The sequence below is a fragment of the Lynx canadensis genome, chromosome C1, assembly GCF_007474595.2.
Source record: "Lynx canadensis isolate LIC74 chromosome C1, mLynCan4.pri.v2, whole genome shotgun sequence".
Classification (NCBI taxonomy): domain Eukaryota; kingdom Metazoa; phylum Chordata; class Mammalia; order Carnivora; family Felidae; genus Lynx; species Lynx canadensis.
In genome coordinates, this window is record NC_044310.1 from 51,220,615 (window position 1) to 51,245,604 (window position 24,990).

The window sequence follows — 24,990 nt, forward strand, 5'->3', positions numbered from 1 at the left end:
TATGTTGAATAAAAGTGGCAAAAGTGTGCATTCTTGTCTTATTCCTGATCTTAAAGGAAAAGTTTTCAACTTTTTACCACTGAGTATGTTAGCTGTGGATTTGTCACATGTAGCCTTTATTTATGTTGAGGTATGTTCCCTCATGACCCACTTTGTTGAGAGTTTTTATCATAAATGGATGTTGGATTTTGTCAAATGCCTTTTCTGCATCTATTGATCATACGATTTTGTTAATGTGGTGCATCACATTGATTGATTTGCCAATATTAAACCATCCTTGCATTTCTGGACTAAATCTCACTTAACCATGGTATACGATCCTTTTTATGTATTGTCAAATTTGGTTTGATATTTGACATTTGATATTGTTGAGGATTTTTGCATCTATATTCATGAGGGATGTTGGACTACAGAGTGTGAGTGTGTGCATGTGTGTGTGCGTGTGTGTGTGTGTGTGTGTGTGTGTGTGTGTGTGTGTGTGTGTGTGTGTGTCTTTGGTTTTGGTATCAGGGTAATGCTGCCCTTGTAGAATGAATTTGGAAGTGTTCCCTCCTCTTCAATCTTTTTTTGAATAGTTTGAGACGGACAGATATTAACTCTTCTTTAAATGGTTAGTAGAATTCACCTGTGAAGCCATCTGGTCCTGGACTTTAGTTTGTTGTGAGTTTGCTGATTACTAATTCAATTTCATTACCAGTAATTGGTCTGTTCAGATTTTCTTTCTTCCTAATTCAGTGTTGGAAGATTGTATATTTCTAGGAATTTACCCATTTCTTGTATGTAGTCTAATTTGTTGGCATATAGTTGTTTGTAGTAATTCCTTATAATCCTTTGTATTTCTGTGGTGTCATTTGTAACTTCTCTTTCATTTCTGATTTTGAGTTCTCTCTTTTTTCTCTTGGTGAATCTGGCTAAGGTTTATCAATTATATTTATCTTTTCAAAACCAGCTCTTAGTTGCACTGATTTTTTTCTTTTTCCTTCTCCTCTTTTTTTTTTCCTTTGTCTCTATTTCATTTATTTCCACTCTGATCTTTATTATTACCTTCCCTATGCCAACTATGGGCTTTGCTTTTTCTTCTTTTTCTTGTTCCTTTAGTTGTAAGGTTAGATTATTTATGAGATTTTTCCTGATTCATGAGGTAGGCCTATATTGCTATAAACTTCCCTCTTAGAAATGCTTTTGCTGTGACCCATAGGTTTTGGAACACTGTGTTTCCATTTTCATTTGTCTCCAGATATTTTTTATTTCCTCTTTGCTTTCTTCATTGACTCATCGGTTGTTTCATAACATGTTTAGCTTCCATCTGTTTGTATTTTTCCTAGTTTTTTTCTTGCAATTGATTTCTAGTTTCATACTGTTGTGGTTGGAAAAGATGCTTGATATGATTTCAATCTTAAATTTATTGAGACTTGTTTTCTGGCTTAACACGATCTATTCTGGAGAATGTTCTATGGACACTTGAAAAGGATGTGTATTCTGCTGGTTTTGGATGGAATGTTCTGTATTTATCTGGTAAGTCCATCTTGTCTAATGTGTCATTTAGAGTCACTGTTTCCTTAGTGATTTTCTGTCTGTATCCATGCCGTCAAGGGGGTCTTAAAGTCACCTACTATTAATGTATTACTTTGTTTCTCCTTTTATGCCTGTTAATATTCACTTTACATACTTATATGCTTCTAAGTTTGGTGCATGCATAGGTATTTACAATTGTTATATCCTCTTGTTAGATTGATCCCTTTATCATTATGTAACGTCCTTCTTTGTCTCGTTACAATCTTGTTACAACAATCTTTGTTTTAAGGTCTGTTTTGTCTGAAATAAATAGTGCTACCTTGGCTTTTAAATTTTTCATTTGCATTTGCACAAAATATTCTTTTGCATCTTTTTACTTTCAATCTGTATGTGTCTTTAGGTCTGAAGTGAGTCTTTTGTAGGTAGCATATAAATAGGTCTTGTTTTTTTTAATCCATTTAGTCACCCTATGTCTTTTGATTGGAGCATTCTGTCCATTTACACTTAAAGTAATTACTGATAGGTATGTACGTATTGCTATTTTATTCATTGTTTTCTGGTTGTTTTGTAGTTCTTCTCTGTTCCTTTTTTATTGTTCTCTTCCCTTATGATTTGATGATTTTCTTTAGCGTTATGCCTGGATTCCTTTCTCTTTATTACTGCATATTTACTATACGTTTTGGTTTATGGTTACCATGAGATTCATATATAACATCCTATGTATACAGCAGTCTACTTTATAATTTTTTTTAACATTTATTCATTTTTGAAAGGCAGAGAGAGCATGAATGGGGGAGGGGCAGAGAGAGAGGGAGACACAGAAACAAAAGCAGGCTCCAGGCTCCAAGCTGTCAGCACAGAGCCCAATTTGGGGCTTGAACTCACGGACCGTGAGATCATGACCTGAGCCAAAGTTGGCCGCTTAACTGACTGAGCCACCCAGGCACCCCCAGCAGTCTACTTTAAGTTGATGGTCATATAAGTTCAAACACATTCTATTTTTTTTTATATAAAATCTCAGAATAGTTTTTTTTTTTTTTTTTTTTCAACGTTTATTTATTTTTGGGACAGAGAGAGACAGAGCATGAACGGGGGAGGGGCAGAGAGAGAGGGAGACACAGAATCGGAAACAGGCTCCAGGCTCTGAGCCATCAGCCCAGAGCCTGACGCGGGGCTCGAACTCACGGACCGCGAGATCGTGACCTGGCTGAAGTCGGACGCTTAACCGACTGCGCCACCCAGGCGCCCCTCAGAATAGTTTTTAATGTGTATTGAGAACTATTGAATTTAAAACTGCAGGATAAACAAATATATCATTTTTTTTTCAAGTTTTTATTTAAATTCTAGTTAGTTAACATATAGTGTAAAATTAGTTTCGGGTATAGCATTTAGTGACTCATCACTTATATACAACACCTAGTGCTCATCCCAAGTGCCCTCCTTAATACCCATCACCCATTCCTCTGCCCACCTCCCTTCCAGCAATCTTCAGTTTGTTCTCTATAGTTAAGAGTCTGTTTTATGATTTGCTTCTCTCCACCCACCCCATGTTCTTCTGTTTTGTTTCTTTAATTCTATATATGAGTGAAATCATTATGGTACTTGTGTTTCTCTGATTGGCTTATTTTGCTTAGCATGATACTCCCTAGCTCTATCTACATCATTGCAAATGTAAGATTTCATTCTTTTTTTATGGCTGAGTAATATTCCATTGTGTGTATATGGAATGTGTGTGTGTATATATATACACCATATCTTCTTTATCCATTCATTAGTCGATGGACATTTGGGCTGTTTCTATAATTTGGCTATTGTTGACAGTGCTGCTATAAACACTGGGGTGCATGTGTGCCTTCAAATTAGTATTTTTGTATCCTTTGGGTACATATCTAATAGTACAATTGCTGGATTGTAGGGTAGTTCTATTTTTAACTTTTTGAGGGACTTCCATACTGTTGAACACATTCTAAAAGCACTACATTTTCACTTTCCCTTCTACATTTTCTGTATATGTCATATTTTACATCTTTTTATTGTGTGCGTGCCTTAACTAATTATTGTAGATATAATTGATTGACTACTTTTGTTCTTAAAAATGTCTAATTTGGCTTTTTCTATGATCCATAAATTGGGCAGCATCCCATCTAGCAAGTATAAAGGAGCTACTATTATATTCTAATCATCATACTGACTTTACAAGTGGTTGATCCACTGCATTTACTATATGTTAGGTTTTACCATTGAGATTTTCTTCTTTCATAATTTTCTTCTAGTTATGGCCTTTTCCACATTTCTTATAAATCTGGTTTAGACTGATGAACTCCTTTACCTTTTTTTTGCTTGGGAAACTATGTCTCCTTCAATTCTGAATGATAATTATATTTCTTGGTTGTAGGTTTTTTCCTTTCAATACTTTGAATACATCATGCCACTCTCTTCTGGCTAGCAGAGTTTCTGCTGAAAAGTCAGCTGATTGTCTTATGGGTGTTCCCTTGTACATAACTAGTTGCTTTTCTGTTGTTGCTCTTAAGTGTCTTTGATCTTATTTATTTATTTGGTTTTTTATTTTGAGAGGGAGAGAGCACACGAACAGGGAAGAGGAAGGTTCTGTCCAGAGAGTAAAGAATACTATAAAAATATTTAAAACAATGTAAAATCATTTTTAATCATACAAGCTTGACATGATCTTAGATGATATAGTTATAGCATTTCATAGGTATTCTTTATTTTTATTCTTTTATTGTCAAACATACACTTGATTGATTCTAGTGAGCATTTCATTGAGGCTAATCATTATTTCTGTCTGTATATTAATTACACCAAATTTATGAGACCTTTTAAAAAATTTTTAATGTTTATTTATTTTTGAGAGAAAGAGAGAGAGAGAGCAAGTGGGGGAGGAGCAGAGAGAGAGGGAAACACAGAATCTGAAGCAGGTTCCAGGCTCTGAGCTGTCAGCACGGAGCCTGACATGGGGCTTGAACCCACAAACCATGAGATCATGACTTAAGCCAAAAGTTGGATGCTCAACTAACTGAGCCACCCAGGTGCCCCTATAGGGGAGAGAGAATCTTAAGCAGGCTCCATGCTCAGTGCAGAGCCTGATGCAGGGTTTAATCTCACGACTGCAAGATCATGACTTGAGCAGAAATCAACAGTTGGGTATTCAATCAACTGAGCCACCTAGGTGCCCCTCAGATTCTTTAATTTTTGACATTTTAATTATGTGTCTTGGTGTGGATCTCTTTGGGTTCGTAATTGTCATAGTATTGAGCAAACAGAAGAAAAGATTGTTTGGGGGATATACTATGTGTGTGCAAGCATATACTATGACTGTGTATATAATTTATTTATGACTTTCAGGCGGGTTTATGTTAGTATTAGCCTGAAATCTTTTACCAGCTGCTTCCTAACTTCCACCTGAAATGCTCCTCCAGAAACAGAGCTACTTAGCAGGCAGAAAGGCTCAATGATTTTAAAATCACAGTTGGTCGGGGGTGCCTGGCTAGCTTAGTCAGTTGAGTGTCCTACTTCAGCTCAGGTCATGATCTTGCAGTTCATGGGTTCAAGCCCCGCGTCAGGCTCTGTGCTGATAGCTCCATGCCTTTGGATTCCATGCCTTGCTTTGGATTCCATGCCTCCCTCTCTCTGCCCCTCCCCCACTCATGCTCTCTCAAATAAACGTTAAAATTTTTTTAAATAAATAAAATCAGAAAAAAAATTTTTTTTTTAAATTTTTTTTTTCAACGTTTATTTATTTTTGGGACAGAGAGAGACAGAGCAACAGAACGGGGGAGGGGCAGAGAGAGAGGGAGACACAGAATCGGAAACAGGCTCCAGGCTCTGAGCCATCAGCCCAGAGCCTGATGCGGGGCTCGAACTCACGGACCGCGAGATCGTGACCTGGCTGAAGTCGGACGCTTAACCAACTGCGCCACCCAGGCGCCCCAGAAAAAAAATTTTTAATAAAAAAAATCTAAAAAAAAAAGATTCTTTTTGCTTTTCATCTTGGATAATTTCCACTACCCTGTCTTCCAGATCACTGATTGTTATACATCTTCTAATCTGCTATTGACTCCCTCTAGTGTATTTTTTGTTATTGTATTTTTCAGTTCTGAGTTTTTAAAAAAAATATATCTCCTTTTTCTTGAAGTTCTCGTTGTGTTCATCCATTCTTCTGCCAAGTTGGAGGAGCATCTTTATGACCATTACTTTGAACTCTTTATCAGGTAGTTTGCTTATCTCCTTTCTGTCTAGTTCTTTTTCTGAGGCTTTTCTTGTTCTTTTATTTGGAACATATTCCCTCATTTTTCCTGTCTATTTGTTCTATGTATTAGGTAGGTCAGCTACAATTCCTGGTCTTGAAGGAGTGGCCTTACATAGAAGGCATTCTGTGGGGCCTAGAAGTGCAGTCCCCTCTGGTCAGCAGAACCAGGCACTCTGAGGGTGTCCCCTGTGTAGACTGCATGTGCCATCTTATGGCTACCTGAAACTGCCATGGGTGCACTTGTGGGAGGGGTTAGACCCAATGTGGCTTCCTGCAAGACCTGGCCACTACTCTTGTGGGCTTGCTGGTGGGCAGGGCTGTCCCCACCCTCTGGGACAGGAGCTACTTAGGAGGGGTGCTAGCCAGGGCAGGATGGGTGGGGGTGGGTCTACAGGGGAATGCCTGGTTGGGGTGAGTGGTGCTAGCAAGGTAGATGGAGAGTGTCAAAACTAGTGCCCACTATTGTTGGCTTACACCAGAGGGCAAGGAAAATGACAACCACCAGTGCTTTTATTCCCAGAGAAAAGTTCCTATGGATCCTTGCCCCTCTAGCACTTGCCCTAAAATTAGTCAATAAATCGTCATGTATAGCCCAGGCACTTTTCAAACTGCTGCCTCTGTGCTGGGTCTTGGAGTGAGTGAGTTTGTGCACGGACCCTTTAAGAGCAGAGTCTTGGTTTCCTATAGCCTTCTAGTTCTCCTGGAGTTAAGCTCCACTGATACTCAAAGATCCTGGAGTTAAACTCTGCTGATTTTCAAAGCCAGATGTGATGGAGGCTTGTCTCTCTGGTGCAGGTCCCCAGAGCAGGCAGATGTGGGGCTTGAACCCCTTGCTAATCAGGGAGGACCTCTGCACCTGTGATATCCTTCCCACTTGTGGGTTGCCACACTGGGGTTGTGGGTTCTGATCAGACTGCATCTCTGCCCCTCCTGCCCTTCTTGATGTGGGCTTTTAAAAAATATCTTTAGTTCTGGAAGAGCTGTTTTTTTAGTCTTATGGTTCTCAGAGAGAGTTGTTCTATATGTATTTACAGACTTGCTGTGTTGGGCGAGGAGGTGAGCTGAGGATCCTTTCCACCATCTTCAGTGATTCTTCTACTAGCTCTTCCCTTATTTTTTTAGGGAGACAGGGAGAGTGTGAGTGGGGGTGAGGGGCAGAGGGAGAGAGAAAAAATCTTAAGCAGGCTCCATGCTCAGTGTGGAGCCCAATGTGGGGCTCCTGGGACTATGACCTGAGCTGAAATCAAGAGTCAGATGCTCAACTGACTTAGCCACACACGTGCCCAGCTCTTCCCTTATTTTAAGTCAACAGTCCATATGCTGGATGTCATGCAAGAGCAAAACATAAAATTCTATGGAGACTCATCTTCCATTTAAGTCACTGAAAATTTAATAATTATAAATGTTTTGTATTTATATTTTATACTAATATAAATTAATAAGAAGTGGGAATTCATGGGTTTAAAAAGAAGTTATTTTATAAGCAGGAAAGGTAAACAAAATTAGAAATGTGATAGGTAAATACAGCACAGTAAAGTGACACAGATAAAAAAATACTAATTAAAAAGACTTATAGGCTGGGGTGATTTAAAATTTGATGTAGGCATTGGAAGAAAGTAAATACTAACCAGTGCCAGGAAGTGGATATGGGTGGCCATGTCACGCAACTTCAAGGGATACTGTCTTTGATGTATGTTGTGTGAATGGCACTACCTGGAGCCATACAATGTGGCATCCCTGTAGTTAATATTTACATACTACTTGCTATTTACTCAGCACTATTGTGATCAATTTACTTGTATTAAATGATAGTTAATGAATCTAAGATGGGGAATTAGATCTGGGATTAAGGTAACAATTAGAGTCCCAGGACTTGGATAATCACATAATGGAGCAGGTGACAAGAGTTTATGGTCAGGACTCCAGTTAGTAATCAGAGGATTTTAATTGAGAGATGCACATATATATTTAAATTATTTCCAAAATACTTTAAGTAGATATCACAGGAAAAAGAAATCTACCTCACACTTCTGTTCTCAACATACTACTTTCTAGGGCACCTGGCTGGCTCAGTCAGTAGAGCATGCAACTCTTGATCTTAGGGTTGTGGCTTAGAGCCTCATGTTGGGTATAGAGATTACTTAAAAACAGAATCTTAAAATATATATATATATATACTACTTTCAATTGTCTACATTCCCTTCTATTTTGTTTTCATGTTTACATTAAGCATGTTTTTTTCTAGGTTTGATTATTTTGAGAGCGAGAGTGCATGCATGCAGGTGAGTGGTGGAGGGGCAGAGAGAGATGTCTTATGACTGGTTCCTAAAACTGACCCACTGTGCTTGACCAATTTTGTGGCTACCAGTCCAAGCCTGTACTTAGAGGGGCTCTTAGTTATATATATATATATGTTCCTATAAACACTTAAAATAGTTGAATCTGAAGGAACTGAACCACAGATGTTTCCAAACAATGTTTTGAGGAAGGTTTTTTCCAGAGAGTACAGAATACTATAAAAATATTAAAAATGTTGTAAAATGATTTTTAATCATATAATCTTGACATGATCTTAGATGATCTAGTTATAGCATTTCACAGATGCTCTTTATTTTTATTCTTCTATAGTCAAATATACAGTTGATTGACTTAGAGTCAAGTGAGCATTTCATTGAGGCTAATCATTATTTCTGTCTGTATACTAATTATATCAAATTTATGAGACATACATTTCTCACCATGAGTCTCAGCACTTTCATTTTTCTATTTTCAGGTCATGTTTACAAAATAAGGGGAAATGAAATGTAAAATCCAATACTGAATAAGCTGCTATACAAAAATTGTAACATTAGCTGGCAGGCAGCATCAGCTCAGAGCCCAAAGTGCTTCTTTGTCTGATGTTCAAAAGTCCAAATTTTCTAACATTGAAGGTGATTTAGGGGAACCAGATTACATATGTAAATCTAATGTCTTTTTGATTATTATCCTAGGGGGTGTGAAGTGGTATCTCATGGATTTTTTTTTTAAGTAACAGCTTTATTAAGATGTAATTCACTCATTTAAAGTGTACAGTTCAGTGGTTTTTAATATATTCACTGAGTTGTAAATGATTACCACTATCAAAATCCAGAATATTTTCATTACTTTAAAAAGAAACCCTGCACCTATTAACTAATCTACTTTCTGTTTGTATGGATTTGCCTATTCCACACAGTTCATATAAGTGGACTCGTACAGACATGGCCTTTGTGTCAGACTCCTTTCACTTAAGCATACTACTTTCAAGACTGTGGCATGCATCAGCACTTCATTCTTTTTTGTGGCTGAATAATATTCCATTTGATGGATATACCACATTTTGTTTATTCATTAGTTGATGGAGATTGGTTGTTTCTGCTTTTGGGTTATTATTAATGACCCTGTGAACATCTATATACACAATTTTGTGTAGACACTTGTTCTCATTTCATATGATTTCTCCTGGGTATATGTCTAGGGGTTTACTTGCATGTGGTACCTCTATGTTTAGCTATTTAAGGAACTGCCAAATTGTTTTCCAATGTGATGTACCATTTTACAATCCCACCAGCATTGTATGACATTTCTAATTTTTCTACTTCCTCAACAACCTTTGTTATTGCCTTTTTCATTTTAGCTATCTAGTGTTTATAAATTGGTACCTTATTGTGGTTTTTATTTGCATTTTCCTAGTGACTAATGATGTTGAGTATCTTTTCATGTGCTTGTTGGCCGTTTGTATAATTTCTTCGGACAAGTGTGTATTCAAATTCTTTCTTCGTTTTAAATTGGTTATTTGTCTTTATATTACTGAATTGTAAGAGTTCTTTGCATATTCTGGATACAAGTCCTTTATTAGATATATGACTTACAAACACTTCCTCCCATTATGTGGGGTTTCTCTTCACTTTGTTGATGGTGTCATTTGAAACACAAATGGTTTTAATTTTGATGGAGTCCAATTTATCTATTCTCTATTTCCTTGGTTGTGTCTGCTTTTGGTGTCATATTTAAGAAACCGTTGCTTAATCCAACGTCACAAAGGCTTACACCTATACTCCTTCTAAGAGTTTGACAGTTTTAGCTCTTACATTTGATTTTTGTTTTTTACTCATTTTCAGTTGATTTTTGTATAAGTGTCCATATTCCTTCTTTCACATATGGATATCCAGTTGTCCCAGGCACTATTTGTTGTAGACTATTCCTTCCCCATTGAATGGTCTTGGTATTCTTATTGAAAATCAACTGACCATAAATATGAGTGTATTTCTGGACTCCCAGTTCTATGCCATTTATCTATATGTCTATCCTTATGCCACTGCCACACTATCTTGATCACTATAGCTTTGTAGTAAAATTTGAAACTGGAAAGTAGAAGTCTTCCAATTTTCTTCTTTTCAAGATAATCTTGGAAGTTCTGAATTCCTTGTATTTTCATATGAATTTTAGGATCAGCTTGTTAATTTCTGCAAAATTTGTGTTCATTTTGTCAGTTTCTGTTTTTACAACATAAAGAGTTATGTTGTACTTTTACATTGTGTAAAATTGGCTCCAAATACCAAAGACATGTTTTTTTTTTAAATTTTTTTTTCAACGTTTATTTATTTTTGGGACAGAGAGAGACAGAGCATGAACGGGCGAGGGGCAGAGAGAGAGGGAGACACAGAATCGGAAACAGGCTCCAGGCTCTGAGCCATCAGCCCAGAGCCCGACGCGGGGCTCAAACTCACGGACCGCGAGATCATGACCTGGCTGAAGTCGGACGCTTAACCGACTGCGCCACCCAGGCGCCCCCCAAAGACATGTTTAGAAAGGAATAAAACATGTAAAACACAGGTCCTATAGTTATGGTCATATCATAAAATTACAGTAGATTATGTTATATCCAAGCAGCAGCCACAACGAGTACTTTAAAAGTAAGACTGCCCATTATTCACTTGAAACTACTAGTTTGGAAAAAAATTATGAATCTTTGTATTTAGGAAAAAACATATTCAATTTCCCTGTGAAGCTCCAGTGTTACACGGTGGAGATGACATTAATAAACTGGTTGAACTGTAGAGTCCAACTGGCTCTGCTCAAATTGTGACTTTAGCACTTACTAGCTACATGGCCTTGAGTATGTCACTTAATCTCATCTATAAAATAAGGATAAGAGTAATCATAACATTGGGCTACTGGGAGGATTAAGTGAGGAAACATGCAAAAACACTTAGAAAAAATGCCTGGCCCATAGTGAATACTCAGTATTAGCCTTTAAAAACTGTTGTCAAGATTTCCTTCATGTCTACCTTAAGATTTGAAAAGGCTTTAAGAGTAGTGTGTGTGTGTGTGTGTGTGTGTGTGTGTGTGTGTGTGTGTACTGGCACTGGAGACCAAAATTTAGAGAGAAACAAAAAAAGAAAAGAAAAGAAACCCCCCACTCCCAAACCTCTTAATTCCATTCCAATATTGAATGTCTGTAGGCTCTACAGAATACACTGAAATAAAGTGACACGTCTGTCAGGGAGTTTAGGGATTTACTTAAAAGTGGGGAAAATACACAAAAGCTCACACTTGGTAGGGGAAGAGAAGACTTAGAATAGAAGTTCTACAAAATAAAATTATATTTGGTTTCAAAAGAGACCTTGCATCTGGTTATGGGGGTTAAGAAAGTCTTCATGGAGGAAGTGGCATTTGAGATGAATCCTAAAAGTCTGGTATGATTTATATACCAGTAGGGTTAAGGTAAGTATTTGGGCCAATAATGAAACTGCACAAAGATTCAGACAGAGGTCCATGGACATATTTTCCAAATGAAAGCAGGGTCAAGGTGGAAGGCCATCCCTAGAGGGTACATTTGAAATACATGTGGCTGATTTTGGTTGTTCTGCCCACAGAGCACTACTATTAGTGAGTAAGGGGATGATGATAAATATCCTGTGATGATGTGGACAGAAAAATGAATGATAAGAATTAAATGTTTATCAAGGGCCTATTACTGAGGGCCTGAAACCTATACTTATGTAGGTAGATGCCTAGGAGAGAGACATGGGGGAAGGATACTATGAAGGAAGAAACAAAGGGTACAGAAGTCAGAGGAAGTGGGATTTAGTTTGAACACTAAAATGTGAAGATTTAAAATTGGAAGATGATTTCTCAAGCCCTCCCCTTAGAGTCTGTTTTACCGAGATATAATTCTATAGAGTCTGTGGATGAAGTCAGTGTATTTCAATGGGGCTGAAGAACAATAGTTCATTTAATGTAAAGGTTCTTAACTTGATGAACCCAGAAATAGAATTCAAGGGTCTATGAACTTGGACATAAAGAAATTACATCTTTATTTTCGCTAACATCTAACTGAAACACAGTATTTCCTTCCACTAAGAATGTAGGCAACAAAGTGCAGTAGGATCAGCAGTACCCAGGATTTTGTCACTAACAGAAATCATAAATATTTTCAAATCATAATTAATGCAGTTATTTGGAAATATTTACACACTGCTTTGAAATGATGGCAGGACTAGCTGCTGCTAGGACTTATTACTGGATTGATAAAGAAAAAATATATTACTATATGTCACAAACTTAAAAATATTTTAACAACCATTTTCCTTTGCAGCCATATATATTTCATTTATATAAAAATATTTTGAGAATGAGTCCATTGACTTCAACAGACCACCGGAGGATTTAGAGTGAGAAAGTGGGAGACATGGAATGATAGAAGATCATGAGAATGATGGTCAAGGCGAGGAGTTCAGGCTGAAGTCATGAGTTGGAACATTCTGAGTGTTTGAGTAGGAGAAGGTGTGAATGATAACAGAACCAGCACCTGGAAGTGGGAATGCAAAACTATCCCTCTGACAGGTTTAAATGGAAGGAGGAGTCTTTGCTTGGCGAGTTTAGAAATTCCTTACTATTGTCAGGAAAAATAAATCTTTGAGTCAATGTGAAGAAACAGAGGACTGATGATTAGGATAACGATACCAATGGCAACAATGGCCATTTTGGGGGCACTTATTAAGTATTAAAAATTTTTTTTAAATGTTTCTTTATTTCTGAGAGAGAGAGCGAGCGAACAAGCATGAGCAGGGAAGGAGCAGAGAGAGGGAGACATAGAATCCAAAGCAGGCTCCAGGCTCTGAGCTGTCAGCACAGACCCCAATGCGGGGCTCAAACTCATGAACTGCGTGATTATGACCTCAGCCGAAGTCGGACACCTAACCGCCTGAGACACCCAGGTGCCCCTATTAAGTATTTTATAAAATACTATATTTAGTTCAATCTTCACAATAATTCTGGGAAATTAGGTATTTATATTGTTTCCATTTTATAGATGAAGTAACTGAGGTCAGATACGGTAACGTAATTTGCAGATCTGGGATTTAAACCTCTCCAGATTCCAAAGCCTGTTCTAGTTTTCCCTGTATCATACTGAGTTAGAGGTTCCAAAGGATGGAGAAGAAGGCGCAAGCAAAAATAGCACAGGGTGGAGGAGGGCTGAACTGCCTGGGGATGAAAGCAGGGCAGTCGTGGGAGGGAAGTCTTTGACCTAATATGGCCAGAATTTTGGAAAACTGGAATCAAAGACACAGGCAGTTCAGTTAGTAGACTTGACAGGCTGAGGAGATGAGATAGCACTTGACAGATTTGCTTATATTTTACTGGCATTAAGAACCAGGTTCCTGTTGTTTCAGAAACTGCGAGATAGATGGGAAGTTTATGTAAGATGTTCCCTTTCTCTCTTGCCTTTGCATAGTACATCCTGCCCACCCTGAGGTGAAGAGTCTGATTTTAGTAGCCTTATGAGGCAACATTTTGAGCCTTCTCTTCTTTGCCTGGCCTTCAGACCCCAATTTTCCAGAGACCGCAATTGAGAAAGAACCTTTTGTTACTGTACAATAAGAGGAAAACTCCCAGTGGTATTAAGCAGACTGAGGACTTTGCAAAATATAGCAAGTTCATGTCTGCTAATATGTTAAGTTATTTGGCCTCCCTAGTTTAAGTAGTGATTTGTTGTTTTCATGCTAATACAAATTCTTGTATTAATAGGAGCATGGCCTGGGTTTCTTCATCCGCCTGGGAAAAAATTACTTGTTTGATGGTAAACAAAGAACAGAAGAATTGATTCACTGTCCTCATTTTTAAAAAAGATGGTATGAAGCAATAGTGGAATAATTTTAATTGTAACCCTCTAACACTTGCGATCAGTAAGATCATTTGTGTTCTGTTTTTAGGAAATGGAGTATTAAAGAGGACACAGTGCATTAGAAATGCAAAACATGACCGCATGTTCTCAGGATTTTGTCAGTGTTACATGAAAGAGCACTTGTACTGGGATGCTCAGCTCTGAGGGTATTCTCTGTTCAGTGTGTATTTACAGAGATGTATGAATATTTGATTAATGAGTCATGGTCTCTGGAGAAATTTAATAACTGTGTTGCTGTACAAAGCCAGGCCCTTAACTGTTAACACAGCTGCCAATAGTGTCATTGACACTGCAACCCTTTCTGAATCTAATATATTCTGTGGAGTAAATTCCTTGGTCAAAAAGGGATCTGTGAGAGACATTATTCAGTTATCTGTTTTGAACTTTACTCAATTTGCAGGCTCTGATTTGTAAAGATTTTTCCAATGAAAACAAGCAGTGATATGGAAACTTAAAAATGACCTTTTTAAAATGATTACTTTTCCCAGAAATTAGCTGAAAAATCATTGATAAATAAAAAGCAGTTGATTATCCTCTTCAAGATGATCTGTTAGGAATTTAGCAATAATTTTTGTCTTGCGTATCACCTAAGAAATATCCATAGGAAGTAGAAATCTGAGATGTATTCATGATTTAGATATAGATCTCACATCTTTTTGAATGCTATAAACTAAATTCATTATTAAACATAACTTAATGCTTTTTCAGGAATTATTGAAGGCTAATTTATCCCTTCATCTATTTTTTGTTGTTGTTTTTAATGTCTATGGAGAAATCAATTCTAACTTTCAAAGTTAGGTAGGTATTTTAGTAATGTTACCTCATTTAACTGCTTGAGTAACAGGGAGAAATGTCAAAAAAAGATAAATTTAGTGCAGGAGCTTTTGCTGGAAGCTGTTAACTGCAGGTTAGAATTATCCATGCTATGCAGAATTTCCTGCAACACTTCTCCTTAGGGCCACAATGCATTACAGCAGACGTATAATGAAGCTGCTATAAAATCTCTGGTAATTAAGGGGGATTTGACAGTAATTGCAACAGTGAATCAACTTAATTATTACCTGCTTCAAAGAGAGCTAACCTGATGTTATAATCTAACCTTTTCTACTTTTAAAATGGGAGATTAAACAAGTATATGTAGCATTTAAGAATTAAATCTGTTGAGATAGAATTGTATTAATATACTTCTAATATACATTTTATGCACACGTACACATCAACTTCTCAGAAGAACTAGCATGAGGCTCTCTGTGATCCATTACAGTTATTTGGTCTGCTCTGGAAATTGAACCAAACCCACATCTCTGATTCAAGTCAGCTTCTCCTCCTCAAGCCACAGAGCTTGACTGTGGTTTACCTGACTTCTACGACATAAAGGATACTTTCTTAATATTAGCATGTAAAGAAAAGAAACACCACAATGATTGTTTAGATACACTAGCTCTTAGAATCTTAAATCCCATCAAAAGCTACAACCCAGCTGATAGGAAGGTGAAGATTTAGGATCATCTGAGAGCTCTTATGGAACTTGGAATATTCAACCCTGAGTACAAAGAACAAGATACCCAGGTTTCAGCCAGAGTTCTGTTTGTGGTAATGCTTCTTATAAACTGCCTCTTCTCATTTCCTATTGCTCCTACCTTCCTTCTCACAGGAGTGAGAAGGTACCTTACCTTCTACCTCTATTACCAGGTACCTTAGAACATTTAATACCAGGTTCCATACTTACAGTTTGGCCTCCTCTCTGGCAAATTCCCCTAACCTCCTTTCTGCTTTATGCCTTGTGTATTCATTGGCTTTAACTTTATGAATAGCCATATTAACTTGTGTAGTAATAGAAATATTGGAGTGTAGTAGTTTTATTTTGGAATGTGAATCTTTTTGTATGGCTTTGTGTTTCCTTATGTAGAGACTCAATAAACTGGCTCATTTCACAGGGGATGATTGATTAGGCATGTATTTGGTACAGATTGGGGATGAGATAATCTCATCCTCTACCAATGCTTGCCACACTTAAAGTATACTCATATTAATGTGAACCAGAATTGATTCTCCATCTAGGGCAGCAGGACCCCTGGGCAGACTTTGATCACTGATCTTTATAAGGTTTGTAAGATTTGTTGCAAATTCAGCCCGAATTCCCTGAAGTAAGATTGAGACCACACATTATATACCTTGTTTTCTAATGTTGCTTCATACCATTAACCAAATTCTCTCTCAATATAGGAAGCAAATAAGTATGATCAATAATTGAATAATGATTAGGAAATTAAGCAATGTGAGTTCTACTTTCAATTTGGTCATCGATTGAGTTGGAGCAAATTGTCTAGAACCTCTTTCTGTTTTATTTTTCTATCAGACTGAATTACAACTATCCCACAGGGATCCCCTAAAAGCCAATTTACTTCTCTGTTAGAAAACTTTCACCGAAGCAGAAGCCGGCCAAAATAGTGGCCTTTGTAAAGGTAGTTAGAACAAACAAATTCCAAAGGCACCTATTTTGTGATCAAGAAGTCTCCCGTTCTGTGTGAATCATGGTTGTCTTTAGTTCATGCTCAGAGCTTTTAATTTACCAGGGATCAGTGATCTATATATGTAGGGTTTCTCCCTCTTATTTTTGTCTTTTAGATAGCTCAAATTAAAAGGCATGAAACTCAAACCATGTGACTACTACGTGATAAAAATGTAGCAAGACCAATGGTAAAGAAGTTGGAGCTGTTGGCCAGAGTAATAATCTTTTACTTATACAACTTTTCTGTTCACTTGAGATAGAAAGATGAACAAAATAGGCACGGTTTCTGCTTTCCTGAAGCTCACACTTAATTGTAACTTATATTTACTGGGCTCTTAACTATTCTAGGCATTTTGTATGCATTATCTCATTTTTATGTCATAAACAGAGATCTGTGCTTTATAGGGAAGAAACTTGAGATTCAGAGATTAATCAAATAGCCTAAGGCTCTGCAGCTGGTAAATGATTCATTCAGGATTCCACCCCAGATCTATTTGATTCCATAAATGGTTGAAACCACTAAATTTTGGAATTGTCTGTGGAATTAATGAACCATATGGTTCCTTTCCTAGATATTATAAATGAAAACTTTACCATCCCAAATATTTACCATATTTCACTATAATAATGCAACAAGGTAGAGAGCCCTAAGTTTTATTTTTCCTTGTTTTTTAACTAGATTTATGCTAAAATCCTGTTTCTGACTACACCCAGAAATTAGCAAGTTTTCATTAAGACCCTCTGAAATATAACAGAATTTTCAGTGACATCATTTTCAATGTCAGAAACAAGAATCAGTGAGTTTTGAAGCTATTTTGCTCCATGCTAAAGCTATTATCCTCTCTCAATTCCTCTCAGATCTTTTCCACAAGCAAAACATGTACTAACTTCTTATGAACTTTATGAAGAATGGGTATCCATTTAGAGACTTGTATGGTAAAGACAAATTGTCATACTTCTTTGTTCTTATAGAATGATAAAGTAAAAAAAATTAGGATTATGCTTTCTGAGAGAAAGTTAATTATACAATCACCTCAATTATTCAAGGGTAGAATATTAGATTAAGGATATATTCATTCCTGCCTTGGGCAACAGAGAAAGACTTTTTAGTTGACACCAGCGTGATCACAATAAGAGATTGAGTGAGCTGGCATTACCTGAAAAATGACATACATCTTTGAAAGGTGGCAAAGTTTAAGGGAGCTTAAAGATTATCTGGTCCATTGTCTCCTTTTTACAGATGAGGAAACTGAGGTCCAAGAAGATTAAATTACTTGCCCAAGTTACACACCTATATATGGCAGGGTTATGAGTTTGTTCTTTTAGCTGAGAGGAAATTTATTTTAAAGAGCTGATGTTTGGCAACTTTAATATAAAAACTGTAGAATGTCTACTGATGTCTTTAAAAAAATCTACTCTTCTTTAAGTAAATTGAGTCATTCTGTTGACTTTCAAGACCTGAGTCCTGAAAAGGAATGGAGTTCTTGTTACAAAAGTTGCCTTTCCGTTAGTGTCCAATTTGAGCACTGGTATAGACATTTGATATTGAATGAAACTATAAAAAGAGAAAATAGAAAACTAATACCAGAGGAACCAGTCTGAGCTCCTTTTTCTTGGGTCACTTCTGTAAAAGCCATAGTGTTGACTGGCAGCTGGCATGACTTCAAAAGGAGGGTAGGACAGGAGAAGAAAAAGAAGGGAGATTTTTATTATAAAAACTGTTTTAGTTACCTATTGCCATGTGACACATCACCTGATAACTTCACGGCTTAACCTAACAAGGATTTGTTGTTTCTGATGATTCTGTGGGTCAACTGAGCTCAGTGATGAGGTTCTTCTGCTCCACATGGTAAAAGCGGCAATTTCTTGGGTAGCTGCTTTCCCCTGGGAGTTTGCCTAGGCCTGGAACACTCAGGATGGTCTCTTATCTTCCAAGACCACTCTCCAAGTAACCACTCAATATTTGGTAGTCTAACCTGAATGTTTTTTTACAGCATGGCAACTGACTTCTAAGAATTCAAAAGCAGTAGCTTCTAGACGTTCTCAAGGGTTTGGCCTGGGATCTCACCCAGCATCACTTGTAAGGCCAACCTAGGTTCAGGGGTAGAGGAAATAAACACCACTCACTGAAGGAAGAAATGGCCAAGAATTCTGTAGCCATTTTTAATTCACTACAATCTCAATTTTTCAGAATCCCAATGTTTCTCACCCAATCTTTTATCTTAACTTTCTTACCACTTTAATGTCTATATCAAATATTCAACAAATGCCAGTATTTCCTTAGCCTGTGCAATAACCTGTATCTTTCCTCAGCTTCCCACAAAGACAGAACAATTCACAGAGCTACATGATTCAGGAAAATACTAGGATTATGACTTTGTGAACTGCTAGATTTCAAAGATTACAAAAAGATCCCTAATTATTCACATTAGAGCTGAGGTAGATTTTCCAGCCCCTTCTACTTTTCAGGGGTATAAAAACAAGGCCTCAAGTCCTAGGAAATTTATATTTTGGAATAAAAAGAAATATGAATGCATGAGAGTGAGCCAGAGAGAGAATTTTGGCTGGGCAGTTAGATGTGTAATTTGGTTCAGCAAGAAGACCCAATCCATTTTCCCTTTGGCTGCTTAATTCTAATTTCTCTAATAGAGTCTGAATTTAGAGAATCATCTTCTCTGACCAGGTACTCCTATGCCAGACCAACAGAAAGTGCCAAACTGCCTCAGCAGTGATGGCCAATTCGACATGGAGACATTGTAAAAATAGGAATGAGGGATCAGCTTTGATTTCCCTAAACTTTATTTTTTAAATACTTACAAAGGCACTACACACAGGCACTCCAGTCCGTTTTTCGGCTGAAAATGCAGCGATTGCACAGCCAGCAGGGCCCTCCTACTGAAGCATTTAGACAATGGTGGGAATGGGCGTTATGGAGTGGATTACACTGTAAAGACAGCAATGTGATTTCGAATCCCCTTTTCCCTGAAGGCACCAGCAGAATCACCAAGAGGCAGCCTATTCCCCCTCAAATGAGATACAGCAGTTTATCATGTCAGACTACGCCACGGAAGGTTAAGGCTATAGGGCTTCTGGCTGTCAGGAGCAGGATTTCATCTTGGGGCCCCTCAGGCCATATGGAGGAAGCCTAAAAAGTTCATTCTGCTTTTTCCATTGTCCAGCATCTTGGCTCCTTTCCCCACACTAGTGTCCTCTTGACCAACCTTATAGCTCAAATTCAAATCATGTGTACAAAATAAGCATCATAAGATTTTCCTCTTATCCATAAAGAGGAGCTTCCCAATTGTATCCACACAAATTTAGAAAAAAAAAAAAAAAAAGGAACGGATTTTTATTATATAAATTTTCATATCCTTTCACAAACTTAGAGAACTATCTTTTAACATTTGGAACAATTTTGTGAAAGGAATTTGAAATTGTTTCTGCCTAATAAAAGACATAATTGATGGAGGCAGAATCATGAGAGAAAAATATACATATGTAATTCTTTTGTGGAGCTACAATATTAAGATTCTGTTCACAGCTCCTATTAGAGTTCATCACTACCTATTTCAGATTTTGCACAGTAATTTGTTTCAGTGTAAAAATCTTTTGTGTCTATTTTCTGAATTGCTATGTTGTCTATAAATATTTAGTGATAATTCATGATTGGGTTGTATTTACCCCTGTAGTTATGTATTACAAATGAAACGACAGCATCTGCTGAAATTAAAAGTGGCCACATTTTCACTGGAGCTTAATTAAATGCCAAAATTTATCTACATTAACAACAAAGTAGTGAAATTTATTGATCAATTCACATGATATAAGTTGACAAATGGCTTAAGCAATTTCCATAATTTTCTACACGTGTTAAAATTTGTAATGAAAAAGAACACTATATTAACATTAAATGAGAAATGAAAGGGAGGTTTTGTACTGGGGCCAGTGCCCTGGAGCAGTGTACTTTGTTTTCCAGGCCCTGTCCAGGCTTGCTGTTTGAGCTGTGTACAGATGGGTCTCTGACAGTCCTACAGCTGTTCTCCTAATTGTCCATTAAGTGTTCTATTGATTCTCTGATTCAAAGTACATGTCTTTCAGCTCAAGCTATCGTGTGAAGTGGCAGACACATTCCTTGTAGAATGACAGAGCTGCTTGAAACCTAAAAATGTGGTCTGCCAGTTTCAATTGAGGATCCTGCTTTCAAAGGAGAAGGCTTGGTTAAAGGCGCTTTGTAATAGCTGGTTAGGTTTTATTTTCTAAACTTTTAGCATCAATCAATTAAAGCAGCAGCAGCATGAAGAGTTTTAATTCCTGGTTAAGCATGTACAGATTGCACCTGGCTGATTCAGGGCAGGGCAAGGGGATCAGTATTGCTAATAGAAGATCAACCTTGTTTAGCTGTATGCAGATTTTTCCCCCTGTGCACCTGACATGCGCAAAGTCATTTTCATTTGACTTGCAAGTTCACTTTTAGCATTTTTTAAAAAATTGAGATCATCTGCAATTCCAGATTATGCCAGTCAGAAGCCTGTTTAAAACCATCTCTCTTTAATCTGGAAAGTGAAAGATAAGATGCATATCTGTTGCGAGGACCATAAATCTTCAGAGAAACAAATAACCATAGATAAAACTGTAAAAGTTATTTAGTTCTCCACTGGAAGAGGTTTATTAATCTAAAATTTCCAGTCCACTGTGTCATGATTTGGTTAGCACTCTGTATCTCATTTTGTGCAACTGCACCTCAAGCCAAGAGCTGATCACTTCAGAGTTTTATCAGTTGTGTAGTTCAGGTATAATCTAAGTGCAAGGAATAAAACAAAAGCTGCTATCAAAAAAAAAAAAAAAAAAGGTCAAAAACTATGGTTTAGGTCACCCCAAATAGTATTTGCTTTCTTGTCTTAATGAGATGACACATCTTTTACTATTTAGGTTTAGCTATTGGTATTTTGTAATATTTTAATAGAAAACAAGTCCCATTACGTAGTAAACTTTCAACTATAAATGAAATGAACAAATAATGTCTGTTGCCTCCTGTGTATCAGCTTAGTTAGGAGCTATCCCAATGGCCCTAATCACAGTTGAGGTTCTCTATGTGGTTTTAGTTATTAAATAAGTATTGAAATTCATCTAGATTTTCAAAGGGAAAAAAATCAAGCATACACATGTAAATGTGTTTAATGTATTAAATGCATATATTGAAATGTGTACAAATGAAAAATATGGATTATATTCTGGAAAACACTTTAAGGGAAGGATGAATTAAAAACTGCTCTGTTTTCCACAATTAACTGTTCATTCTTTTTTTTTTTTTTTTAATGTCTCCTTTGTATCTTCTCACAATAGCGCCTTTTGAAGAACACTCTTTTCCTCTCATTATTGTTGGGTAAAGGAGCATGGCCATTAAACTAGTGTTCCTTTTGTCAGAAGCAAGTGATTTGTATCCTTATGCTCTGTCTGAAGTATGCCTCTCTCTACTCTGACCCTCCCAGTCTATAAGCCTCCATGGTGTAGCGTCCTAAGTAGGAAGTGAGTTGCCTGCAGTAAGAGCTGTTGAAACAGGGAGACGGAACTGGAGTACTTTTAATTTTTTTTCTAGTGTAATAGATTTGGAATTTGGAAGCTTTAGGAGCATAATCTATTTGTTTTTAAAAATATTTGTTTTTAAATTACATAAAATACACGAGTGAATGCAACATATGGTATTACTACCATAATATGTGGTATTAACTAATCTTAAATTAGGGATTTATATTTTTTCAGAATATGGAAGCTTCAACCAAAATGTCCTCTTACCAAAGGATGATAAATCCTCCCTATCTGCTTTTTCTTGGGAAACAAGTGAAAAATCTATTTCTAACATAGTAATATAGTATATATTGATACCTGCAAAACATTATGTGAATCTACTTAGACGCCAGCACTTTCAATTACACTGTTAGCCAGTTTTTTAAAAAGATTTTTAGAAGCTTTCAACTGTAGACTTTTGTCTTGTTGAATGAACTTCAGCTACACTAAATTTTAAGTAAATTTGTGATGACTGAGCAATATACATTGGCTGAGCTAGAATCCAATAACCCACAGGACAAATTAATTTTCAACAAAAAGGGCAGAAACCTCAAGTGCCATGAGTATATGGAGTCTCATTCTATCTCTCTGGAGCCATTTTTGCAAATCACTACAGCTATTCATAATCTAAATCAGTCTCCTTTAGCAGCAGAAAGATCTTTTTTCATGACAAAACAGAAGATGACATTCATTAGTGCCTAACTTGCATAAGCTACCTTAAATTTATTGGTGCTCTTCTACTTATCTGAGTAAGAATTCCTTTGTCTACAGCTATAGGAAAATTCCAGTTGTACTACTTAAAAATATAAATTGTCACTTTTATCAGAACTTTTGGCAGTTTACTTTATTTTAGAAGTAAAACTGGTGGTTAAGGTTTTAAGACTTCCAATGGGCGTTGTTTCAATCATATTTAATAGGTGCCTAGGATAGTAATAGGATTATGCATAAGCTTCTCTGCTGCAAAAAGAATCCACACTTCCATCCATGTACTGCTAGGGAGGTTTGTGGGGATACCAACCTCGGTGGTGGTAGATACAGCTAAACGCGTATTTCCTGCCAATTGTGGACAGACTTAAAACCACCCAGCCTGTTTGCTCTTTATATTAAAGGGCTATGTGTGATTTAAAAAGAGGCAAAATGCTTATAAGGCATCATTTTGATATGTCCCATAAGCTGTTCTAAGCCTTTCTGCCTAAAAAGAGTCCAGTAAGTGGGGAACTTAGTCTTATATGATGCTCAAAATCTTCTGACTAGAGTCCTTCATCTGTTGGTTGAATGTTCTTTTCAGTTTATAGGAACCAGCCATGGATCCATCTGAAAACACTAAGCTGTTGCTATGTCATTAGGGCTGTGTTTTTTGCTTTCTGTTTCCTCCTACCATCACTCATGCTGGTTAAAAAGAAATAAAGAAAAACTGAATATACATTATGCAGTGATGGTTTTTGTTAGTTTGTTTTTGTTTTTGTTTCCCTGATAATCAGATGCTTGGCCTGGTGAGACCATTAGGAGAATACCCAGCAAGAGCTATTTTGGCAGGGCAAAGTGGCACTGTGGTGCATGTATCTATGTAGAGCAGGAGGTGAATGTGGATGTGACCTTGACTGAACCTGACTTGGCTATGGGTTGATAGCCAGATCTTGAAAGAATCTTTCACTAAAGCTTCTTAATTCTGTGTCTACATTGCATCTCTAATGCCTGAATTCACATTTTTAGCTGTTGCTAGTTAGCATTTATCATAGGTGACAACACTGAGGCAAGCCTTGGATATGACCTGGAATGAAGGGAGCATGGAATAGTACCACAGTGGTGTGGCCCATGAATGGGAAGAAGTCTTGTACTCTGATTACAACAAAAATAAACAAATAGTTATTTCTACTGTGGGAATTGTGAGGACGTTTGGGATTTAAGGGAGACGAAAAAAGAGAGCTACAGATACTTTCTAATTATGCATTTGCAAGGTGATTTCAGAGTACTGATCAGCAATACTCTCAGATGTAACCGGGCTTGGCAAAGACTGTCAAGTGATCAAAACACTGTATCCAAGTTAGTGGGTCAACATGTAGAATGAAAGTTAAAAGTGACCACCCACAATAACATCAAACATAGAGTTTATTATAAATTTTTCATAACCTCCAAAAATATAGATACAGTAAATCAATGTGGGTAGAACCGAGTTTGGTCACTAGATCTAAAAAACAGGGCAGATGCCAGGACATGATAACCTGAGGAGAAAATTTACTGGGTGAGTTCTTGGAAGTTTAAAACATTTTTTAAATATTTATTTATTTTTGGGAGACAGAGAGATAGAGTGCAACCAGGGGAGGGGCAGAGAGAGAGGGAGACACAGAATCTGAAGCAGGCTCCAGGCTCTGGGCTGTCACCACAGAGCCCAACGTGGGGCTTGAATCCACGAAGTGCAGGATCATGACCTGGGCCGAAGGTGGACACCCAACCAACTGAGCTACCCAGGCGCCCTTAGTTCTTGGAAGTTTAAGTTGCAATTGATACTTGGGAGATTTTTATCAACCAGTATCAGCTGCCCAAAGCCTTGTAGATTACTAACTAGGTAATGCTCCCTGAAAAGGCAGAGTTGATTTTTAAAATTATATAAAACACTCAGCTAAAATTTCTTTTCTCCAGATGTATTCAAAGATATCCCTGAATGGTGGGCTCTGAACCTTGCCAATGCTTTACTCAGGTTTGGCCTCCATCTGATTGGTTCCAGAATGTAGTCTATCCCATTTTTATAAAGAGTAGCTATTTACTCTCCAAAATATAGACATTAGTTTACAGATCTGAGCTGTTGAGGATGCTATCATCTTGTGAAGATGCAGGCACAGTAAATTATCCCTCTCTTCAGCACTAAAAACGAAAATAACATGTCCTCTGAACAGGAAAGAGGTACTACTAATACCCTGGCAA